Source organism: Microtus pennsylvanicus, chromosome 2 (assembly GCF_037038515.1).
Source record: "Microtus pennsylvanicus isolate mMicPen1 chromosome 2, mMicPen1.hap1, whole genome shotgun sequence".
Lineage (NCBI taxonomy): Eukaryota > Metazoa > Chordata > Mammalia > Rodentia > Cricetidae > Microtus > Microtus pennsylvanicus.
The window spans coordinates 110,393,875-110,416,785 of record NC_134580.1 but is presented as its reverse complement, the minus strand read 5'-3'; the positions used below and the strand labels follow the sequence as shown (position 1 = coordinate 110,416,785).

The window sequence follows — 22,911 nt, the reverse complement described above, 5'->3', positions numbered from 1 at the left end:
CCGTGTTTTGCCTCTCGACTGTTTCCTTCCGGGCTTCTGTAGTTAATTTTACATATCGACTTGACTGAGCCCAGAGAAGGCCAGATGGTATTAAAGCCCCACTTCTGGGCGCGGCAGAGTCTGAGAAGCTGTTTGCAGAAGAGATTAACATTTGAATCAGCAAAGAAACCTGACCTCCATCAAGTGGGCGGGCTGGGCCGCTTCTGTGGAACGGACAGGTAGAAAGAAAAGTCGGAAGAAAAGCAAAGCCAGATTCTGCTCTGCCTTCAGGAGCTGGGATGATCTCGACATCAGACTTCCCAGGTCCTCCATCTCAGACTGAGTTACACCACCAGCTTTTCTGATTCAGCTGCTTTCAGGCCAGGACATCATGAGACACTCTGATGTCATAATTTTTTTTAAAGATTTATTTATTTATTATGTATACAGTGTTCTGTCTGCATGTATGCCTACAGACCAGAAGAGGGCACCAGATCTCATTACAGATGGTTGTAAGCCACCATGTGGTTGCTGGGAATTGAACTCAGGACCTCTGGAAGAACAGTCAGTGCTCTTAACCTCTGAGCCATCTCTCCAGCCCTGATGTTATAATTGAGTGAATAAATAAATTCACTCAACAAATCTCTCGCCGGGCGGTGGTGGCGCACGCCTTTAATCCCAGCACTCGGGAGGCAGAGGCAGGCGGATCTCTGTGAGTTCGAGACCAGCCTGGTCTACAAGAGCTAGTTCCAGGACAGGCTCCAAAGCCACAGAGAAACCCTGTCTCGAAAAACAAAAAAAAAAAAAAACTCTCTCTCTCTCTCTCTCTCTCTCTCTCTCTCTCTCTCTCTCTCTCTCCCTCTCTCTCCCTCTCTCTCTTTCTTTTTGAGATAGGGTTTCTCTATGTAGCCTTAGCTGTCCTGGAATTTGCTTTGTAAACCAGGATGACCTCGAACTCACAGAAATCCACCTGCCTCTCTCCTTCCCAAGTGCTGGGATTTAAAGGCGTGCGCCACCACCACTCAGCTTCTTTTTTCTTTTTTAAACTTTATTCTTCTCTCATACATCCTAACCCCTCCCTCCCTTCCTTCCTCTTTTGCCTCCTCTCCCTAGTCTCTGCACGTCTTTCTGTTTCTTTGGAGATCTTGTCCAGCTAGGTTTCCAGTTTTCCAGGAGCCACGGAGGTTGACACCCCCCTCCCCATCTCCTCCTTTCCCTTCACAGGCCACCTTCAGGGCTTTGTTCAATGAACAGCTCAGGCCCTTGTGCACAGGAGTGCTGACCCTGTGGTGGGCTCTGTTTGAAGAATGGGCACAGGGAAGTGCATGAATCAGGAGACAGACAGGTACCGTGAGAGAGACTTAGAGAGCCAGGCATCAGTCAGTATGATTTCATTCTAAATGCTAAGAAGCGTAGAGAGAGAGTTCATTTACGTCAACCTGGAGACTTGGAGAGTTTCCAAGAGAGGCTAAGGTGAGATATGAGAGAGAATGCTCCGGAGAAGTGGGGCAATCAAGATGGTTCAGGGCAAACGTGTCCTCTGACTTGCACGAGTAAGCCGGGGCATGTGTGCCTCCCACATAACAACGCTTTCATTTTTAAACAATAATTCTTAAAAATTAAGAAGAGGAAAGTTCAAATGGGCCAGACAGTAAAAACAAAAAATAAATATTTCTTTGTTTTTTTTTGTTTTTTTTTTTTTTTCAAGACAGGGTTTCTCTGTGGTTTTGGAGCCTGTCCTGGAACTAGCTCTTGTAGACCAGGCTGGTCTCGAATTCACAGATATCTGCCTGCCTCTGCCTCCCAAGTGCTGGGATTAAAGGCGTGCGCCACCACCGCCCAGCCAATATTTCTTTTTTCTATTTATTTATTGTGAGCCCTGTTTGTCCCAGAACTCACTATGTGGACTAGGCTGGCCTCGACCCCATAGAGATCTACCTGCCTCTGCCTCCTGAATGCTGGGGTTAAAGACCTGCGTCACCACTTTGCTGCTTGGCTAAAAATAGGGTTTTGAAGAGCTGAGCAGTGGTGGCGCACACCTTAAATCCCAGGATTTGGGAGGCAGAGGCAGGCGGATCTCTGTGAGTTCAAGGCCAGCCTGATCTACAAGAGCTAGTTCAGGGACAGGCTCTAAAACTACAGTGAAACCCTGTCTCAAAAAAAAAAAAATGTTTTGAAGACTGAACCCCGAAGCACTCACTCCCTTTGCTACCAACGCTGGTGTTAGACAAGGGCCAGAGGAGTAAGAAATCTGTAGACACTCGGCGAAGTAGATGAAGCAGCAGGAAATGCATCTGCAAAGCCAAATGAGGACGAGCTTCCTGACAGGACGTCGCACCCGCCGTGCCAAATGCCTCCAGAACGTTCCAGTAAAGATCCCTAGATTGTGTAATTTGGAGAACGTGGCTAATTTGCTTGGGCAGTTTTAGCGCAGAACCAGAGACGGAAGCCAGATTGCTAGTTGGTAATGAGATGGTGGAAGTGTGCTCAAGGTGGTACTTTCTAGAAGCCGGCTGGAGTAAGGAGCTGATTGCACGGATGGGAGGAGCATAAATGCTGTAGGGAAAGATGGTCGGCGCCGAAACACAGAGGGTGCCTGAAGGACAGGGGTCTTCAAGAGCTTTCCATGGTCGGTTGGTTAAAGAGGACTTCAGGGGAACGTGGGTTTGTGGGTTAGAATTCGTGTACGGAGTGAGGAGGCGCATCTCAAGATCTAGCATCAGAGAGCAAGAAACAGAGCTCCCTGCCAGGAGTAGGAGTAGGGGAAGTGTTTACTTAGGGGACTAGAGGCCATTTGCAGATCAAAAGGGTCTTTTGTGAAGACCAAATAAAGGAGCAAGGACTGCACAATCCGGGAAACCATGAGCCACGCCTTTTGTGCCATCATAGGTCAGATCTTTGTGACTGACTCTGATCCGCTGTGGGCATCCCTGGGAAGGAGTGAAAGCGTCAAGAGAGTAAAGGACAGTGGACTATGTTTTGAGATCTCTGATCCATAAGCCCTGTGCCCCTTAGTGTGTGCTAGTATGTGGAAAGATTCTCAGGACTAATGTTCTCTGAGTTAGACTTTGATAGACCTCGCCAAGTCATATTCTAATAAGAGAGTCCATTTCCCTTTTCCTCCACTCGTAATGATGCAATTAATCTCTGTCCTTCTGGTAAGGTGAGAAATTATACTAATGACTAAATTTTTGTTCCTTTTTGGCAGAGAAAAATCACCAGTCCTCAAAGATCAGGGATCAATCACTGTCCCTCTCCTCTGCTTGCCCCAGGCTGGACCCTTATCTGGACAGATTATCCCCACCCAGATCTCTAGTCTTATCTTCTTCCCAAGTGCGTGGCTGGCTTTTTCGTGCAGATTTCTCGTCCTCCACACTCCTAGTTGCTACGGGTACCCTGAGGACACTGCCTTTTGGCTTCCGGCACTGGACTGTCCTCCTGGAGGACAACCAGGTGCTGCCAAGTCACTCATTTGTTTCACGGCTCGGCAATACAGCGTAATATTTTCAGGTCTTAAAACAGAATGGAGGAAAAAGGTTGTGTTTGCACATGCTTGCTTGTCATTACAGCATTTAAGAGACAGGAGGATTGCTGCAAGTTCAAGGCCAGGCTGGGCTTGTAGCTAAAGGACAAAATGAAACCAAACCAAAACCCAAACCCCAAACTCCCAACCTTTAAATAAAATTCTGATCTATCCTAAAACAGAAATGATTTTTTGAAAATATTAAAATAGGTGAAAAAATATTAGAAAGGAAAGACTAGAGTTATCTGACTCCACTTATGAGATAACAAGAGCAGGCACTTTCATACAGAAAGAAATGTGGTTTACAGGACTGAGGCGGGGAGTGAGGGAGGCATTGGCGTTTGAAGAATATAGAATTTCAAATTGCAGGGGAAAATTCTGGAGCCAGATGGGGTGATGGCTTCAAAATGTGGGTTCAAGTCAGAGACAAGTAGATCTCTGTGAGTTTGAGGCCAGCCTGGTCTACAGAGCCAATTCTAGAACAGGCCCCAAAGCTACATAGAGAAACCCTGTCTCGAAAAAACCAAAACCAAACCAAAACAAAAAAACCCCAAAACATGGGTTCACTTTAAGATAGTATTATTAGGAATGTTAAAGGGCAGGGCATGGCTGTGCACACTTTAACTACATTAAGCACTCAGTAGCCGAAGCAAACAAACAACATCACTTGCCCCCTTGAAAAATCCCAAAACAGGGTTGGAGAGATGGCTCAGAGGTTAAGAGCATTGTCTCCTCTTCCAAAGGTCCTGAGTTCAATTCCCAGCAACCACATGGTGGCTCACAACCATCTGTAATGAGGTCTGGAGCCCTCTTCTGGCCTGCAGGCATACACACAGACAGAACATTGTATACATAATAAATAAATAAATATTTAAAAAATCCCCAAACAAATCATATATGATGAGTCTATTCTATATTTACCATATATAAATCTAAAAGAAGATCATATGATTACCTGGGCTGTAGGAAGAGGAGGGGAATGAGATTATCGACCTGAAAACACTCTAAAATGAAGCAGTAGCAATGGTTATATCACTGAATTGTATTTTTAGATGGAGAATATTATGGTGTGTGAATTATATATCAACTTAAAAAAAGAAAGCATGGGGATCGGCAGGAAAAGGGCCTATGATGGACAGAATGCTTACATCATCACAGTTCCATTGACTACTTCTCAACCCAGTGACACATAGGTCACTATGTAGCCGAGGCTGCCTTTAACTCTTCGTCCTGCCTCAGGCTTCTGGATTTTGAGATTACAAGTTTGTTTTCAGCATTTTTTTTTGTTGCTAAAAACATTTAGTTTGTTTTTGTTTGCTTGCTAGTTGAAATATTGCTGCAATGGATAACGTTGAACTTGAAAACAAACAAAAAGCAAAAAAAAAAAGAGGAAGGAAGGAAAGAAGAGAGAGAGAGGAAGGAAGGAAGGAAGGAAGGAAGGAAGGAAGGAAGGAAGGAAGGAGAAAAAAAGTGGTGAGGTGGTCTTCTGCATTTAGAAGGCAGAAGTTGTTAGGTCTTTGTGAATCGGAGGCCGTCCTGATGTACATGCTAGTTTCAAACCAGTCGGAGTTATGTAGTAAAACCTTGTCTGAAAAAACAGATCATTTCAGGCGGCTCACACAGAGCTGGGCTGCCCTGGGCTGCAGAGTGGAGCTCTGCTGACAGAAAGCCAAGTGAGTGTGTGAGCTCTTCATCTGTCGAGCACTAGCCCAGCGTTAGGTAAAGGGGCCTTGAGACCTTTTTCCATCACTCAGTATGATCTCCTCAAAGTTAGGAATATTTTGCCCGAATTAACCTGCAGAGATAACTCCAAGTTGGGAGTTATGGCCTAGATGGAGGCTCAGCAAATGGAGGATCAACTGTTTGCTTTTGTATGAGCCAAGAATGCTTTTTATGGGTGAACTCCAAACTAAGTAAAAATCTTACCCAAACACTGTAGTCTGGGGTTGAGGCTGTATTTCAGTGCTACATCACTTGTCCAGCATGCGCATGGACCTGGGTTCCACACCTTACCTCCCTGAAGGAGAAGAATATACTTAATAGACTTAAATAGACTTAATTATTCTTTTTTTTTTTTTTTTTTTTTTTTTTTTTTTTTTTTTTTTAGTTTTTCGAGACAGGGTTTTTCTGTAGCTTTGGAGCCTGTCCTGGCACTAGCTCTTGTAGACCAGGCTGGCCTCGAACTCACAGAGATCCGCCTGCCTCTGCCTCCCGAGTGCTGGGATTAAAGGCGTGTGCCACCACCGCCTGGTGACTTAATTATTCTTATTGTATTTTGAATTCCATTAAAAAACAAAACCAAAAAGCACAGAAATTTGTTTTTGCATAAAATACAAAACATTTTACTTTTTGACCTTTTCCAGAAAAAGTTTGTTTTATATAAACTCCAGAGAAATTAGAAATAATATTGAAAAGTTTGTATGAAGATGGACTAGCCACAAGCTACAGTCATTGCTCAAAAAAATAACATAGCCAGTGTATGAGGGGAATTTCAATCAAATTAACCAGAACATACAACATTCTTGATAGATTCTGTAGATTTGAGTTTAGAGAAGCTAGCCGGGCGGTGGTGGCGCACACCTTTAATCCCAGCACTTGGGAGGCAGAGGCAGGCGGATCTCTGTGAGTTCCAGACCAGCCTGGTCTACAGAGCTAGTTCCAGGACAGGCTCCAAAGCCACAGAGAAACCCTGTCTCGAAAATCCAAAAAGAAAAAAAAAGAGAAGTTAATGAGTTTGGGCGCAGTTTCTTGTTTGTAATTCCTGGTATAAGAAAGGAAAATAGAAGAGAAGAGACGAGAAGGGAAAATGCTCAGGTCATTTTTGAATTAATGATGATGATAAAAATGCTTATATGAAAAAGAAAAAAAATGCTTATATGTTGCTGGGCTGAGTAAATATTTTGTGTGCATGACCGAATTCGGTCCTCATTAGAGCCAGGAAAGGCTGAAGTCAGGGTGGCCCTTGATAGCAACTCCAGTCGGCCAGCAGGAGAATGCAGTACTTTTTCTAGAAAAGAAAAGCATGAGATTAGAAAGTCAAGGGGTCAAGGGTCTTGACTGTTATGTCCGAGAAGAGTTTAGATTCTTTTTCTTTTTGCTGGGTCATTATTTAGACTAAGGGGCCCCGAAGGATTCTCAGAAGGGATGTCAAATGGTCAGCTGTGTTTTGAGATGATAACAAAGATGGTTTTAGGGGGCCACCTTTTTTTTTTTTTTTTTTTTTTGAGACAAGGTTTCCCTCTCTATCTTGCCCTAGCTGTCCTGGAACTCGTTCTATTGACCAAGTTGACCTTGAAGTCAGATCTGGCAGCCTCTGCCACCTAAATGCTGGCTAGGATTAAAGGCATTGGCCACCAGCACCTGGCAGGAGGCAATTCTTAAATCATGAGGTTGGAGAGTGGAGAACAAGTGAGACTCTGTGTCTCTGTTGTCATAAAACACCTCCCTCAGTGACTGCAGGTGTCTGGACACAGAGTCAAAGACAACGCCAGGTTTTTTGTTTTTTGTTTTTTTTGGTGGCAAAATGAGAACCCAGATAGAAACCATATTCGATGAGTCTGATAGCAGAGATGGGCCACCGTCCTCTGAACACAGGGGACTGACTGGTTTTATATACAATGTCATGCTGTTTTCGTGTAGCCTACAGAAACCTCTGTAGACTATTTGTAATTCCAATATAATGCAAATGCCGTGTAAATAATGTGTAGTGTGTAGGGGGTGACCAAGGGAAAAGTCAACCCTTTATCATCCTGATGCTATCCAGTTGGGAATCACTCCACTGCTTGGGAATTTTGATGCTGTAGATGCAGACTCTGTGGGTCCAAACAGTATATTTATAGTTTCTGGAGGACATCTGGGAAGTTGTCTGGTGACATGTCAGAATTGTGTGTCTAGAACTTGAGAAATGACTGGCCTGGAAAGAGAGGCAAGGGAAGAAGAGAACCGTGAGGAGGAGGGGGGGGAAGACTGGGGAGGAAAGAGCATCTCTGGAGCCCCAAGTCTGAGCAATCCTCCCATCACTAACTTGGGTGGAGGGCAAGTATGGTACAGTGGGAAAGGCTGATTGGCTTTATCACGTAAAAGCGTTTCCTGGAGGGGCTAGTCAATGGAATGTTACTGAGCCAGGGAAGAAGAAAAGGACTGTAAACAGGGGAAAGGATTTGGTACTTAGAAGGTCACAGATGACGTCGGAGAAAGCGGGAGACTGCTGGTGCTTTAAAGAGCTTGCTGAGTGTTGAGGGTGGGGGAGGAGGAGAGGCCGGAAGATTGGGAGCTGGGGACCCTGGAAGTGAGGCGGTGTTTTAGGATACAGGTAAAAGTGTAAATGGAGAGGGAGGGAGAGGGAGATAATGAAAAATGGGGAAAAAAACATTAATGAAATAAAAACCAGAAAAGGGATAAACTGAAAGGATCAGGGGATCTTGATTTCAGCCCCTCTATTTCAGAAGGTTCCACGCTGTTTGCTGAGCAGAGTACACAATGTTATTTTTTAAAAAGTGTCTGGAAACTCTGGCATAGAAGGAGTTGTTTGTGAGATAGTACTTGTGTGTTTCTCTGATGTTGGTCACAGAATCATCTCTTCCTTTCTCCATCTTCGGTGAAGATGAAGCACTCACCTGGTCTCCCAGGGTGTATTGGATTTTACAGTTCAACTTTTGCTTTTCAGTTTTTTGAGCCAGGGGTCTCACTAAGTAGCCCAGGCGGACTTCAAATTCATATTCTTCCTACCTCCACCTGCGAAATGATGGGATTAAAGGTGTGCACCACCAAGCCTCACTGGCTTTATTTTAGTGTGAGATGATCTAGAGAATTACATATCGATTCTCAAAGATTCAGCTCGGGTGCAGTCGCCTACTTTATAAAATGCCAGTCCTTGCTGGTTATGGTATGCCCCTATTGATGAGTGTGCTGCCAGTCCTCAAGACTGTCAAACATGAATAATTCAGTAATAAAGTCTGTTTTTGTCAGGTGAGGTCAGACGCGGTCCACCATTCTTTGCGGCTCTCAGGAGTTGCTTGGAGATGTGAGGAACTACTCGGTTAGTAAAACAACCAAGACAGTGGTTTCAAGATGGAAGATGGAAGAAAGAGCTAATCATTAGGGTTATTTATTTATTTATTTTTATTTTCTATGGTGGAGGTAAGGACGTGGTTTCTGCAGTGCCTCACGAGTTAGTATCTTAAACCACCGCCCGCAGCATCACCTGGAAACTTACTGGAGATGCAAATTCTGAAGCCACACTTGAAATCCCCTGTTTCATCACCTCTGGGGGTGGTACCCAGCTGGTGAGTCTTAATGGCCCTCTAGGCAAGACTGCCCGGTCTAAGCGTTATGAGTTTATTGACACACGGCCTCCCGACTCAACAGCTTAAGCGCCCATCCAGCAGGCATCCCCTGGGGGCATTTGAGAAATACAGAATCGCAGGTTGCCCCCGCCCCCCAAACCCGCTCGATCTTCTGACACGCCCGGGAGAAATCAAGCCGGGTGTCTTCTCCCGCGTCTGCACGAACAAGGAGGATCTCTTCCCCAGTGAGTTCCGAACCCCAATTGGATAAGCCGTGAAATTGCTTTAAAGCGCGTTACCCACTGGGCCGGGTGCACTGCCACCCGCTCCCTGTCACCCCGCGGCTACTGCAGGGCTCGGGGTCCTGCAGGGTTAAAAGGAGGCTCCGGAGGAGAGGCCGGGCGGGCGTCGAGCCTCCCAGGCCGGCCCCGAGCAGGTGTGTGGGGAAGGGTCTGCGGCTAAGCGCCCCGGGGCGCGCGGGCGGAGCCGGGGGTCGGGCGGGGAGGGGCCGGCGCGCGGGGCGGGCGGCTGCGCCGCTCCCGCCCCCGGCCCGCCCCTCCGCGGCGCCATTTTGCAGGCGGCTGCCGCGGGGACCCGAGGCGGCGGCAGGCACTGCGGCGCGAGCGGTGCGATCGGCGGGACGCGAGCTCCGCGAGCTGCAGGCAGGTGAGAGCGGGGCCGACGCGCCCCACGCCCCACGCCGGGCCAGCGGCCGCACCTGCCGGCGGCCTCGGCTGCCCGCCGCGCCCACGAGGCCGGCCCGCGCGGCCCCCGCGCGCTGTCACCCACCCGCGGCGCGGCCTGCGCCCCCACGCCGGCTCGCGCGGCCCGGTGGCCCCGGCTGCCGCGTCAGGCCGTGCGTCCCTGGCGCTCACTGCTGCCCAGCCGGGTGTCCCCGGGACGGCCGCCGTGGACGCGGGGCGCTGCGGGGCTCGCTGTGCGCCCCTCCCCAGGTGGTGCGCCCCGCATCCCGGAGCCCGGGGATTCAGGGTCAGTCCGAGGGGCGGGGGATGGTGGTGCGCTTTCCAGGCTGGCTTCCTTCCCTCTTTGCGGAGGCGACACCGAGTAATTTTAGATGCCGCTGCTCCGACCTTGCGACCTTTCCCGCTGGCCTGCCCCCGGGGGTCCCGGGTCGCCCTGTTGCCGCCACTCCTGACAGAGAAATTGACATTGGAGCGTGATAATTCGAAGGTGAAGAATTGTCTCCATCGTTTGGCCGGAGATGTCCCATTAGCTGGGTAGCCTATAGGAACTCGGCCTTCTTTCAGGGTGAGGGGCTTTAATCGGGGCTGGTGGGAAACTCCTGATTGTCAGCGCAAAGGGTAAGCGAGGGCAAGTGCAGAGGGGGGAAGAAAGTTAGCTTTGGGGGGCTTCCTGGGGATGGGGCATGTGCAGTGGCTGTTAGTCTAGTTTTTGCGGCGCTGGGAAACGGGACGGGGAGGATGCTATCCCTTCTGACGTTTGGGTCTTCTGAACGCAGGCGGCCCTAGGATGTGAGGATCTGGGATCTGAGTCCTGAGACAGCCTGGTTTGAGCTGTCATTAACCGGCCATGTGACTTCCCCCAGGCAGTTTCCTCTTTACTCTAGTGAGCTAGACCCAAGGTGACTAAAACCTTTCTGTGTTTTGTGTGTGAGCGCTGTTGATTGATTGGGCTCAGGCCTCACATGTTCCGAACGTGTTATCCGCATCTGCCTTTCATCCTAGTACGGGACTTTGCTGGCCTTGTTCCTTTAAGGCGTTTGACTCAGGTGAAGTTTACGAGAGGCCTTTTCCTCTTAGAAGTTCAGGATTCTGTGCTGGGTTATACTTGACCTTATCAGGGTCATTATGGAATGTAGTACTACACCAAAAGTTATAGATTTGGGCGCTTAAGGCTGAGCACCGTGTCAGCTTGCTCAGGACGCGTCTGGTAGTTCAAAGGAGACACTCAGTATTCCCAGCCAGACATTGAGGCAGGAGGTAACTAGCTGCTTTCTTGACAATGTCCTTTGCCTACTGTTAACAGATTCTTTCTCTGTATACCTGGGCATTTCCACCCCAGATGTCTGTTTGTTTGTTTTTTTTTTTTTTTTTCGAGACAGGGTTTCTCAGTAGCCTGTCCTAGAACTAGCTCTTGTAGACCAGGTTGGCCTTGAACTCATAGAGATCCACCTGCCTCCCCGACCCGGGAAGGTAGGCGTGTAGGTGTGTCGTCATCGTGGTGTCGTGTCCCCCCCCCCCCCCAGAGAGCAACTTCAGGACAGCCAGGGCTCACAGAGGAAACCCTACCTCAAAACTAACCAACCAGCCGGGCTGTGGTGGTGCACGCCTTTAATCCCGGCACTCGATAGGCAGAGGCAGGCTGATCTTTGTGAGTTCGAGACCAGCCTGGTCTACAAGAGCTAGTTCCAGGACAGGAACCAAAAAGCTATGGAGAAACCCTGTCTCGAAAAAAAACAACAACTAACCAACCAAAGAAATAAATAAGAAAGAAAGAAAGTAGGTGTTTGAGGGGCTTTCTATAGTGGCAGGTTTTTTGTTTCTTTTTTCCTGGCTGACCTGAACTTGCTCCAGGCTGGCCTCAGACTTACCGTGAGCTCCTAAGCCCTGGATTAAAGTTGTGCCTCTTTCCCCCTTGTTCCAGATAGCTGCCTGGTATTTAGTTTTCTGAGTGGCACATTACCCTGAGATTAAACCTCTACTAAAAAACGATTAAGCTGGGTGTGGTGATGTAAATGTATAATTTTAGCCACTCAGTCCAGCTGGTGGAGGTGGGAAGCTCACAAGTTCCAAGCCAGCAAGGGATGAAGGGCAAGACTTAGCCTTGTAAGACAACACAAAGTATTTATTTATTTATTTATTTTGAGACAAGGTCTGGCTGTGTACCCTTGGCTGCCTTGAAGCCATAGAGAGCTGCCATATTCCAGGCTTGGGACTAAAGGTAGTTACCACTATGTCCAGCAAGAAAGTTAAAAAAAAAATCTTAATGGAAGTACTTGCCCAGAGGACTGGAGAGATGGCTCAGCAGTTAAGAGCACTGGCTGCTTTTTTACAGGGTCTGGGCTTAATTCCCAGCACCCACATGATGTCTCACCATCACCTTTTAACGCCAGTCCCAGGGGATGTAATGCCCTCCTTTGGCCTGTCTTGTGAGCACTGCATACACGTGGACAGACACACACTCCAGGAAACCACAGACACACAGTGAAAAGAGTCCTTGACCCAACGTGGCTGTCCAAATGTGAACTGAAGGATGAGCCGGTGGACGTGCCAAAGTGGATGGGGGAAAGCCCACGCTACCTCAACCCTGTGTAAAGAACTCTAGGCAACCGAGCAAAGCTGGGAGCAGGAGAGGTGCCCTAGGCAAGAGCATACCAACTGGTTGTCTGTAGGAGGAGGCTGCCCGTTAGTCTGGCCACCCAGCACTAAAATAACCACACAGAAACTGTATTATTTAAAACACTGCTTGGCCCATTAGCTCTAACTTCTTATTGGCTAACTCTTACATCTTTTTTTTTTTTTGGTTTTTTGAGACAGGGTTTCTCTGTGGCTTTGGAGCCTGTCCTGGAACTAGCTTTGTAGACCAGGCTGGTCTTGAACTCACAGAGATCCGCCTGTCTCTGCCTCCCGAGTGCTGGCATTAAAGGCGTGCGCCACCATCGCCCGGCCTAACTCTTAAATCTTAATTTAACCCATTTCTAGTAATCTGTCTATCGCCATGACGCTGTGGCTTACCAGCAAGATTCCAACCGGCACCTGTCTCTGGCAGGACTACATGGCTTCTCCCTGACTCTGCCTCCTCTCCCAGCATTTAGTTTTCCCCAACTACCTAAGTTATGCCCTATCACGGGCTCAAGACAGTTTCGTTATTAACCAATGATATTCACAGCATACAGAGGGGAATCCCACATCACCTCCCCTTTTCTGTTTAAATAAAAAGGAAGATTTTTAACTTTAGCATAGTAAAATTACATACAACAAGACAGTTATCAACCAAGAATTATGGTTACAATATTTATATCTACTTATCTCTTTATCTTTTATCATAACTAAGGAAAACTATAATTATAACTATAAATTCTTCTGCTCCATCAAAGACTTAAGAAGGTTATGATATCACCTAAGTAACAGGAAGTACATTGTAAGTAACTTCTAAAACTCTAGAAATGACAGAGACATCTTGCTTCCTGGACAGTCACCCAAAGTTCTTCTGTACCGTTGAGGCATGATCCATCTTCAGCCTACAGGCCCATAGTATCCAGCAGACTTTTCCATGAAGCAGGAAATTTCAAAGACAGTCCCGCCTATATTGGCAGGTTTGTCAGTCACTTTCTTTTGTGTGCTGCAGAATGTCTGGCAGACTCTTTGATGAAGCAGGAACCCCAAAGGACGGTCTCACCTTTAGTTAAGTTCAGCAGTCATTTCTCTGCGGGTCCTGCATGTTCAGTTCATCAAGCAGTCCAGGCAAGAGCAGTTTTTTTGCCCAAATGGCTAAACAACTCCAGAAGGAGCCTCTTTGATGCCCATCTTCCTCTTGTAGTAGATTGGTGCTGCCAGGACCAGATGTGTCTCATTGTCATTAAAAGTCCTAAGTTATTAAAACATTTTAAAGCTGGGCGGTGGTGGCGCACGCCTTTAATCCCAGCACTTGGGAGGCAGAGGCAGGCGGATCTCTGTGAGTTCGAGACCAGCCTGGTCTACAAGAGCTAGTTCCAGGACATGCTCCAAAACCTGTCTCGAAAAACCCTGTCTCGAAAAACCAAAAATTAATAAATAAATAAAAAATAAAACATTTTAAATGCCATATTCTATAGTCTTTGAAAGATTTGAAGAATCCCTATCCATCTGAAATACATTTCTGTACATCTAGAAAATCTAACTAACATGACTACAAACTTGACTATTATAGATGATTATCTAAAATCTAATTTTTTTAATTATACATTCCATTTTTAAATGAGCTGCACAAACACAGTGCCTTAATCAGGAGCAGAAATATATAACAAAATTGACCTTAAGTTTGTATCGATAAACCAAGATCCATACCAATGAAAATCTCCATAGCATATCCCCCTTTAAATGTAAAGGAACATTTATAAACAATATTTGGGAATATGGGCATAGTTCTCTGGGCTACTTCCTGCTGACTAGGGGTGCTGTTAATCAGGTCTTTCATGGTGTATCCTATGTGCTAGGTTTATCTCAGTCAGCAGTTGGGTGAAGTAATTTGGGAGGGGTGTTCATAGCAACCTTTTAGGGGATCTTGGGCCATCAAACCACATTAGTCTGGGAGGATTCCACAGGTTTTCATCCTCTATGGAAACAAAAGAAGAACCTCTTTTCCAAAGCAACATATCCTTAGACTCAATTTCTGAAATTAAGATACCTTTAAAATACATATGTTGGTTACTTAGCTCCTTCACAGTCAAAAAAATTTAAAGACAACACAATAATATATATATATATATTCCAGACTCTGTATTTTCCATCTTTATGTGGCTTATTATTATTTAATCTATGACTGTCTGTACTCTGTCTCTTTAAAAACTTTGTTTTTTTTTTTTTAGACCATTTACTTGTTTTCCAACTCTCTGTACTCTTTTTCTTCTCTCCCCCAAGCTTGTGTACATTTATCCAACACTGTGACTCATTTAGAGGTCTTTTATGTCTGAATCTTTCCTATTGTGTACCTGTAATTCTTAACTGTCTTGAAGAGCTTTTAAAATGGTAAGCAGCTCGGTTGCAGTGGCTCTGGATGCTGTCTCTGCCTCTCTCAGCTTTCAAAATGGTGGAGGTACCATTGCTGCCAGCTCTGGGATCTACAGGTAGGAGCCACACTCAGCACTTTAAGCATGTAGCACATAAACCCTTTCTATCTGAGTAATAGCTAAATCTTCCATACAGAGCATTGCGAGGCCTGGAAACACCTCTGTGTATGGTGGCAGGAATCCTCCAGGCTCTCCTGCCTGTGCACTCCTAGCAGTCCTGGTCCTGCCTCCTGCCCAGGTCAGGGGGCGCTGAGCTGTGGGTATGGTCTCAGCTACTTTCCCAAGTAGGCCTACAAGCACCCAGGTCCACAAACTCCATTCAAGTGCTCCATAGCCGGACCTCTAGAAAGAGTCAGAGTTCCAAAGGAACTCTGGCAGCACAGCCCAGAAAGCCGGCAAGTTTAAAGTGGCATGGCTTTTTTTTTTTCTGCTACCACTGAATCAAGAAAACCTCTTTTAAAGGAGCTGCAGCATGCCGCCAGCAAATCGCAAGAAACTGTGTTAAATTCTGTATTTTTGTGTTTCTAGAATTCCTATTTAAACTTTCTCAGGTTTTAAGTGAATTTTAGTTGGCCACGTGGTCGCCAGTTTGTAGGAGGAGGCCACTTGTTCGTCCCGGCTGCCCAGAACCAAAATAACCACACAGAAGCTATATTATTTAAAATACTGCTTGGCCCATTAGCTCTAACTTCTTATTGGCTAACTCTTACATCTTAATTTAACCCATTTCTAGTAATCTGTCTATTCCCTCACAAGATTCTAACTGGCGTCTATCTCTGGTGGGGCCACTTGGCTTCTCCCTGACTCTGCCTCCTTTCTCCCAGCTTAGTTTTCCCCAACTACCTAAGTTCTGCCCTATCACGGGCTCAAGACTTTATGAACCAATGATATTTACAGCATACAGAGGGGAATCCCACATCAGTTGTCCAGTGCCAAATTGTCAGTCCTGAAAACATACAAGTAACTGAATAGGTTATAGGTAGGAGCATATACATATGTGTTTATGGGAGGGTCTGGAGGAAGGAAAGGGAAAGGAGAAATGTAATTATAATCTCAAAAGTAAAATAAAAAAGAAATGTTTGTTTGGAGCATTGTGGATGGTCAGGTAGTTTTTGTGCCATACTACCTGCCTCATTTGTATAGCAGTCTAGTAGACTTCACAGTTTAGAAGTGAGCTTTTTGTCCGAAGGGTAAGCTAGTGTAGCCTGCCCCCATCCGGTCACCCATTCTTCCACTAATAAGGTGCCAGCTGCGACTGAACAAATTTAATTCATCCTTGAATTAAACCAAGGTGTTTGCACTCGAGAGGTCTCTCGTTTTGTTTGCTGGTTATGGGAAGTACTGCGTTGGCTGTTGTCGAGCTCTTCAGTGTTCCAAAGGAACCCTGGGCTCCAGCTGGGGTTCTGGACTTGATCCCACTGGTTTTGGTTAAGAGAATGAAGCCATCACCAGTAATTTATCTTTATGGCACTTTGAACCTATAAATGTAAGCTTTGAAAAAAACCTTATTTCTTTTACTCTCATGCTTTTGTATTACTTATTTTATTTATCTATTATTATTATTATTTTACAAAAGTTTATTACAATGTACAACAGGCTCCAGGATAACACTTTATTCTAGCTGTAAGTGGCAAAGATGTTATCTCAGGGAATCTGGATGTTTAAATAGAAATAGAAGAGGGTCACCATCATCTCAGATAAGAGGAACAGCTTATTTTTTTGCCAGATTTCTTCTGCTTTTTCTTTTTTTTTAGTTTTTAGAGACAGGGTTTCTCTGTGGCTTTGGAGCCTGTCCTGGAACTAGCTCTTGTAGACCAGGCTGGTCTCGAACTCACAGAGATCCGCCTGCCTCTGCCTCCCAAGTGCTGGGATTAAAAGCGTGCGCCACCACCGCCCGGCTTTGCCAGATTTCTTAATTCCACCTGTGGACAAGGGTCCCTTTCCTGCAGCCTTGGCATCAGCTCCTCGAGTCTCTTCTGTTCCTCTGTTTCTGCTTAAAACCTCATCTTCCCTGTCCTCCTTGGCCTGCTTCTTGAGCTATTTCAGAGGTTTCTTTCTTTTTTTTTTTTTTAAAGATTTATTTATTATGTATACAACATTCTGCCTTGATGTATGCCCGCATGCCAGAGCAGGGCACCAGATCTCAGTAGAGATGGTTGTGAACCACCATGTGGTTGCTGGGAATTGAACTCAGGACCTCTGGAAGAGCAGCCAGTGCTCTTAACCTCTGAGCCATCTCTCCAGCCCCAGGGGTTTCTTTTTGCCACGTTTGTGGCCCCGTGTGGTGCCTACAGATAAGCCTTCCCTCAACCTGTTTACAGGCTTTACTTCCAGAGTCTGGTTCCTCACTCATGCTTTTACCCTGCTGCTCCTCCAGTTCTCTGCTCAGAAGGTGTGGGGGGGGTGTGGGGGTGTCTTTGTGTTACTTCAGTCTATCATTCTTGCTCCTGGTTAAGCCTGCATTACTTCCTCTGGGTTTAAAGGAGCCCTTTGTGCACTCTCTGGGATTGCCATCTTCTTCCTGGCTTTGCTGTTTCTATCTTGTCATAGGTTCTAGGTTGTTGGCTATTTCATATTAAGCTCTGCTTTCAGCTTGTACCTTTCATTATTTATCTTGACACTGAATCTTGCTGTGTTGCCCAGACTGGCCTCAAAACTCTGGGCTTACAGAACTCCTGCATAAATTTCCCTTTACCTGATCACCCGGCCTGGCCTTTCTGGCGTTTACAACACTTAATACATTGTTGAAAAAAAAATACATTGTTGAGTGACTACTCTTTTTAGGACTGTATTCTTATGGTCAGCTGGGAAGTTTTTTATGCAGGGAGAGTTTCCTTTCCAGATGGAGAGTTTTGAGGCACTTGGATTTCTGAGTGTGGTACTCTCTAGTGTAGGAGCAGAAAATAGGATTTCCAAAGAATCTTAGAAGGCCTGTGGAATCTGGTGTAGGCATGGGAGCAAAAAGGCCAGGGGGACTCAAACTGCTGTCACAAAAATGCCTCTGTCATTTATTCCTCACAGTTCTGGAGACTAGGAAGTCCAGGGTCAAGGTTCTGGCTCATAGGCAGCCACTTTCTCGTTGAGTGCTCACTCACACGCCCTTTTCTTAGTGTTTTCTCTCTCCTTCCACACTCCAGTGCTAAGACTTGAACCCAGGGCTTTGTGCATGCTGTACAACTGAGTTTCGTGCCAGCCATTTTCTGATAACTATATGGGTTTGTTTCAGAGACTGAAACCGTTTACTCCATAGCAGAGTCAGATAGCTTTGTCTTTTTAATTTTCATGCTGGGGATTGAACCCATGGCTCTGTCATGTTAGCATGTGTTCTACTACAGAACCCCTAGCCCTGGTACTACTTACAGCAAGAACACTTAGTCTAGCCGTCGCTGTTTGAGAATGGGTGCGGATAGGATAGGTCTCAAGTGGTGGGGAGGTCAAAGCAGAGTGATTTATTGTGGGGAGACGATGAGAATGAAGAGTAGGGTTAGAGACACAGGAGGAGTAAAGGAGCAAGGAGAAGAGGAAGACAGAGGCTTCAGGCCTGACGCTTGGACAGAAAGTGGCTGCAGCTGAGATGCCCGCGGGGCAAGTTCAGGGTGAGCGAAGTTGTAGTGCCAACCTGTCAACCCAAGTCCGGAAATGAGAGTGATGGAATTTCCTCCTGTCTGGAAATGTAAATCTTCCCGGTATCTTCTTAGTACCCTTAATTCTCTCTCTAAGTGTAGGCAGTCTTCAGCCTTCCTGGGAGTTAACTCCACGAAGGAGAGGAGTCTTGTCTAGTGCCCGGCTAGGAAAGCTTCCTTCACTTGTGAGTTCCTCCAAGGCATCAGATATCTAGACGTCCGTCTCATTAAGTACCTGTGATACCCTTTCCCAGGTAGCTGACCATTTCCTCTTTGTATGTGTGTTTGCCCCTGCACAAATGTCTGTTTGTCTATGCACATGTATAGACTAACGGACAACCTTGATATTGTTCCTCAGGTACTGCTCACATTTATTTGTATTATTAATTTTTGAGGTCATATTTTTATTTTGTGTGGATAGGTCTTTTGCCTGCATGTATATCTATGCATGCAGTGTTCTTGAAGGCCAGAAGAGGGCATCATGGGATTGAGAGTTGCCATATGGGTTCAGGGGATAGAGCCTGGGTCCTCTAGAAGAGCATCCAGTTCTCTTAACCACTGAGCCATCTTCCTAGAAAGTGTGTTTTGACTGCTGGAGGTGGAACAGAAGTGGTAACCTGGTGTGTTTATTTCCTGGGGTTGAGGTGTTAGGCACTGTGTTCAGCCAGTGTTAACCTCTCAAGGTACACTGACCATTTATGTTCTTAGAGACATATCTGCCTTTGGGGTTGGGGGTTAGGAGCCACATGAGTGCCGAGAATTGAACCTTAGTCTTCTGGAAGAGCAGCCCATGTTTTTAACTGTTTTCACTTACCCAGCTACTATTTGTTATGTACTGAGACAAGGTCTCTCACTGGCCTGGAACTGGCCTGGTAGGCTAGGTTGACTGGCCACCCAGCCCCAGGAATTTACCTTAGCAGCAACTATCTCCCTAGCCTAGCCTTTTTTTTTTTTAAAGTATGCGTGTGTATCTTAATTGAGTTCTCCCATTTTTGCAGTTGAAAGTGAACATAGCTAAATAAGGTATCAGAACCTGTCTAAGCAATAACAGGGACCCTAGAAGGGCGAGGCAGCTAGCCCACGAAGTGGCCAGTGGAATGGTGTTTGTGCTGACAGGTATAGGTGATATGTTGGGCACTTGAGGTCAGCATTGCTAGTGTGACCACCGACAGGGTGATTCTGTTCTGTGTTTGATCCGTATCTCTAGGGTAACTACTGATTGTGAATTCTGAAATGACCCTTAAAACTCTGGGCACTTGATAGAACTCCACTTCCAGATCTTGTTCCTGGTGGTATGAAGAGAGCGGAGAAGCCAGTAGCTCTTGTGTACTGGGTGCTATGCCCAGCATTCATTGTGGCATTGCTGTAATTTAGTCCTGTGGGGTTAACTGTGCCCATTGTACTGTGGGGAGTGCTGAGGTTTGGAGGTTTCAGCTTGTTCATGGTCACGGTGCCAGTGAGTAGCAGAGTCTCTTGAGTCTGTTGCCAAACTCAAATTAGAGTATCATCCTACTCTGCCTTTTTGATCTGGGATGCCTATCAGGGACTTGAGATTGATGGGTCTGACGGCACTTGTGGAGAGATGATGGTGAGCAAAGGGGAAAGGACCATGAGAGGAAGCACACACTGGTACAGTTGAGCAGCTAAAAGCGCGATGGCTGAAATCAAAAGGGCCTTTGACACCATCTTGGTGAAAAGCCACCAGAAGATAGTAGGTGACTTATTTATGTACTTATGACGCACATTCTCAGCTAGGTGGTGGTGCTGCACACTTTTTAGTCCCAGCACTTGGGAGGAAGAGGTGGGTGGATCTCTGTGAGTTCAAGGCTAGCCTGGTCTACAGAGTGAGTTTCAGGAAAGCCAGGATACAGAGAAACCCTGTCTTGAAAAACAAAACACAAAACAAACAAACAAAAAACTAGAAAGAAAGAAAGAAAGAAAGAAAGAAAGAAAGAAAGAAAGAAAAAAGAAAGAAAAGAGCGTAGAGGTGCTTTCTCTAAAACTCCGTGTTGAATGGGCTGGGAGGAGGCTGTAGCAGGCCTGTTAGAGACCTTTTGTTAGAGTAGGAATTATCCATAGCATTTCATCTCTACCTCATCACTCAGGTTTGATGTTGTTGTTGTTGTTTGATTTTTTTAAACTGGCTTCTCTTTGCTCAAGTAGATAGATATGATTTATTGACTTAATTAAAATTGACTGAGCAGTTCAATCTGACATTTCGTTTGTGTGTGACAGCTCTCTCTTTACCTTGCTTTGGACTTGAAAGCACAGCTTGCTTCATGCATTTGACGGTGAATGCAGTGTTTCAGACATCCTATATGAGTTGGGTGTCAGCCTCATTTGGCTGTTTTCGTGCAGTGCTGGCCAAAATCCCTGCTGTCCCCAGAAGTGTATCTCCTGGCTGGGATTGACCACAACCATTTTTCAGTCTAAGGTGGTAGATTCCACACTTTGGTGTCTTATTCAGAAGGTCAGGGTAGGGCCTGGGAATGTGCATTTCTAGCACCTAAGTTCCTAGGTGATGTGGATGCTGGTTATCAAAGTTTTGTTCCAACATGGGCATGTATACTCTAGACCAGAGGTTCTCAGTCTGTGGGTCAAGACCCCTTTTGGGGGGTTGCATATCAGACATCTTGCGCATCAGATATTTGCATTACAATTCATAACAGTAACAAAATTACAGTTATAAAGTAACAATGAGAATAACTTTATGGTTGAGAATCACCACAACATGAGGAACTGTATTAAAGGGTCACAGCGTTAGGAAGGTTGAGAACCACTGCTGTAGACCATGTAACCTGCAAGTATTTCCTATCTGGCCCTTTGTAAGGAAGGGTTGCCGACCCTACTTCATGGAGGGTGTCGTGAGTGCTGACAGAATCCCGGAGCTCATACATTTCTTTTTATCAAGAGCTCTTTAGCTTTCATGATACTGCTTTACCAAATATTCTACAAATGTGCGATGTGGGGGAGTATGAGTGTCCAAGTCTCTAAGACTAGAACATTTTCTTCAAGTCTTGTTTTGTCTAAAACCCACTGTGAACTGTTTTCTGTTCCCTCCCCACTCTCGGCACCCAGTGTTACACTTGGTCCTTCCCAGTCCCTGCACCCAGTGTTACACTTGGTCCTTCCCAGTCCCGGCACCCAGTGTTACACTTGCTCCTTCCCAGTCCCGGCACCCAGTGTTACACTTGGTCCTTCCCAGTCCCGGCACCCACTGTTACACTTGGTCCTTCCCAGTCCCGGCACCCACTGTTACACTTGGTCCTTCCCAGTCCCTGCACCCAGTGTTACACTTGGTCCTTCCCAGTCCCGGCACCCAGTGTTACACTTGCTCCTTCCCAGTCCCGGCACCCACTGTTACACTTGGTCCTTCCCAGTCCCGGCACCCACTGTTACACTTGGTCCTTCCCAGTCCCTGCACCCAGTGTTACACTTGGTCCTTCCCAGTCCCGGCACCCAGTGTTACACTTGGTCCTTCCCAGTCCCGGCACCCAGTGTTACACTTGCTCCTTCCCAGTCCCGGCACCCAGTGTTACACTTGGTCCTTCCCAGTCCCGGCACCCAGTGTTACACTTGGTCCTTCCCAGTCCCGGCACCCACTGTTACACTTGGTCCTTCCCAGTCCCTGCACCCAGTGTTACACTTGGTCCTTCCCAGTCCCGGCACCCAGTGTTACACTTGGTCCTTCCCAGTCCCGGCACCCACTGTTACACTTGGTCCTTCCCAGTCCCGGCACCCACTGTTACACTTGGTCCTTCCCAGTCCCTGCACCCAGTGTTACACTTGGTCCTTCCCAGTCCCGGCACCCACTGTTACACTTGGTCCTTCCCAGTCCCGGCACCCAGTGTTACACTTGGTCCTTCCCAGTCCCGGCACCCAGTGTTACACTTGGTCCTTCCCAGTCCCGGCACCCAGTGTTACACTTGGTCCTTCCCAGTCCCGGCACCCACTGTTACACTTGGTCCTTCCCAGTCCCTGTACCCAGTGTTACACTTGGTCCTTCCCAGTCCCGGCACCCACTGTTACACTTGGTCCTTCCCAGTCCCGGCACCCAGTGTTACACTTGGTCCTTCCCAGTCCCGGCACCCAGTGTTACACTTGGTCCTTCCCAGTCCCGGCACCCAGTGTTACACTTGGTCCTTCCCAGTCCCGGCACCCAGTGTTACACTTGGTCCTTCCCAGTCCCGGCACCCAGTGTTACACTTGGTCCTTCCCAGTCCCGGCACCCAGTGTTACACTTGGTCCTTCCCAGTCCCGGCACCCAGTGTTACACTTGGTCCTTCCCAGTCCCGGCACCCAGTGTTACACTTGGTCCTTCCCAGTCCCGGCACCCAGTGTTGCATTTGCTCGTTTCAGCCACTCTGCGTGAGAAATGAATGAGAAAAGGCTATTTATTGCCTTTGCATTTTTGTCCTTAAGTCCGAAAGTTGTAGACTCTTTAATTTTGATTTAAAATCTTTTCTATAGTTTCTTTACACCCAATATCTCATAAGTATACATTCTTACTTTTTGTTGGTTTTTAAAGTTTGTAATTAATCAGGTATTTGTATTGGAGTACAGTATGAAGTAAGGGACCTCCCTCCTACTGCTCCCAGTTTGTTTTTCCATCACCATTCATGACTTCATCTAACTTAACCACGGTTCTAAGTCCTTGGACCTGCCATGGGATGTGCTATTTGATCCCTCTTTCTGTTCTTTACTTAACTGCCTCTGTCACTAAACATTTAAAACATCGATTTTATTACGTAT

At 46.6% G+C, this 22,911-nt stretch overlaps 1 protein-coding gene across 7 annotated transcripts in view; it reads left to right on the top strand.

Moving 5' to 3' along the window:
- Positions 1–8,778: 8,778 nt before the first annotated feature.
- Positions 8,779–22,911, top strand: part of Slc23a2 (solute carrier family 23 member 2) — a 101,610-nt gene continuing 87,477 nt past the window's right edge. For 2 of the 7 annotated variants that reach the window (XR_012909710.1, XM_075962243.1), the window contains exon 1: positions 9,352–9,453. The gene's annotated coding sequence lies outside the window, so the exon portion shown is untranslated. Of the gene's footprint in view, positions 9,224–9,351; positions 9,454–9,638; positions 9,979–22,911 lie in introns of those variants that run through there. The other 5 variants (XM_075962244.1, XM_075962245.1, XM_075962250.1 and 2 more) reach the window with 4 other exon arrangements.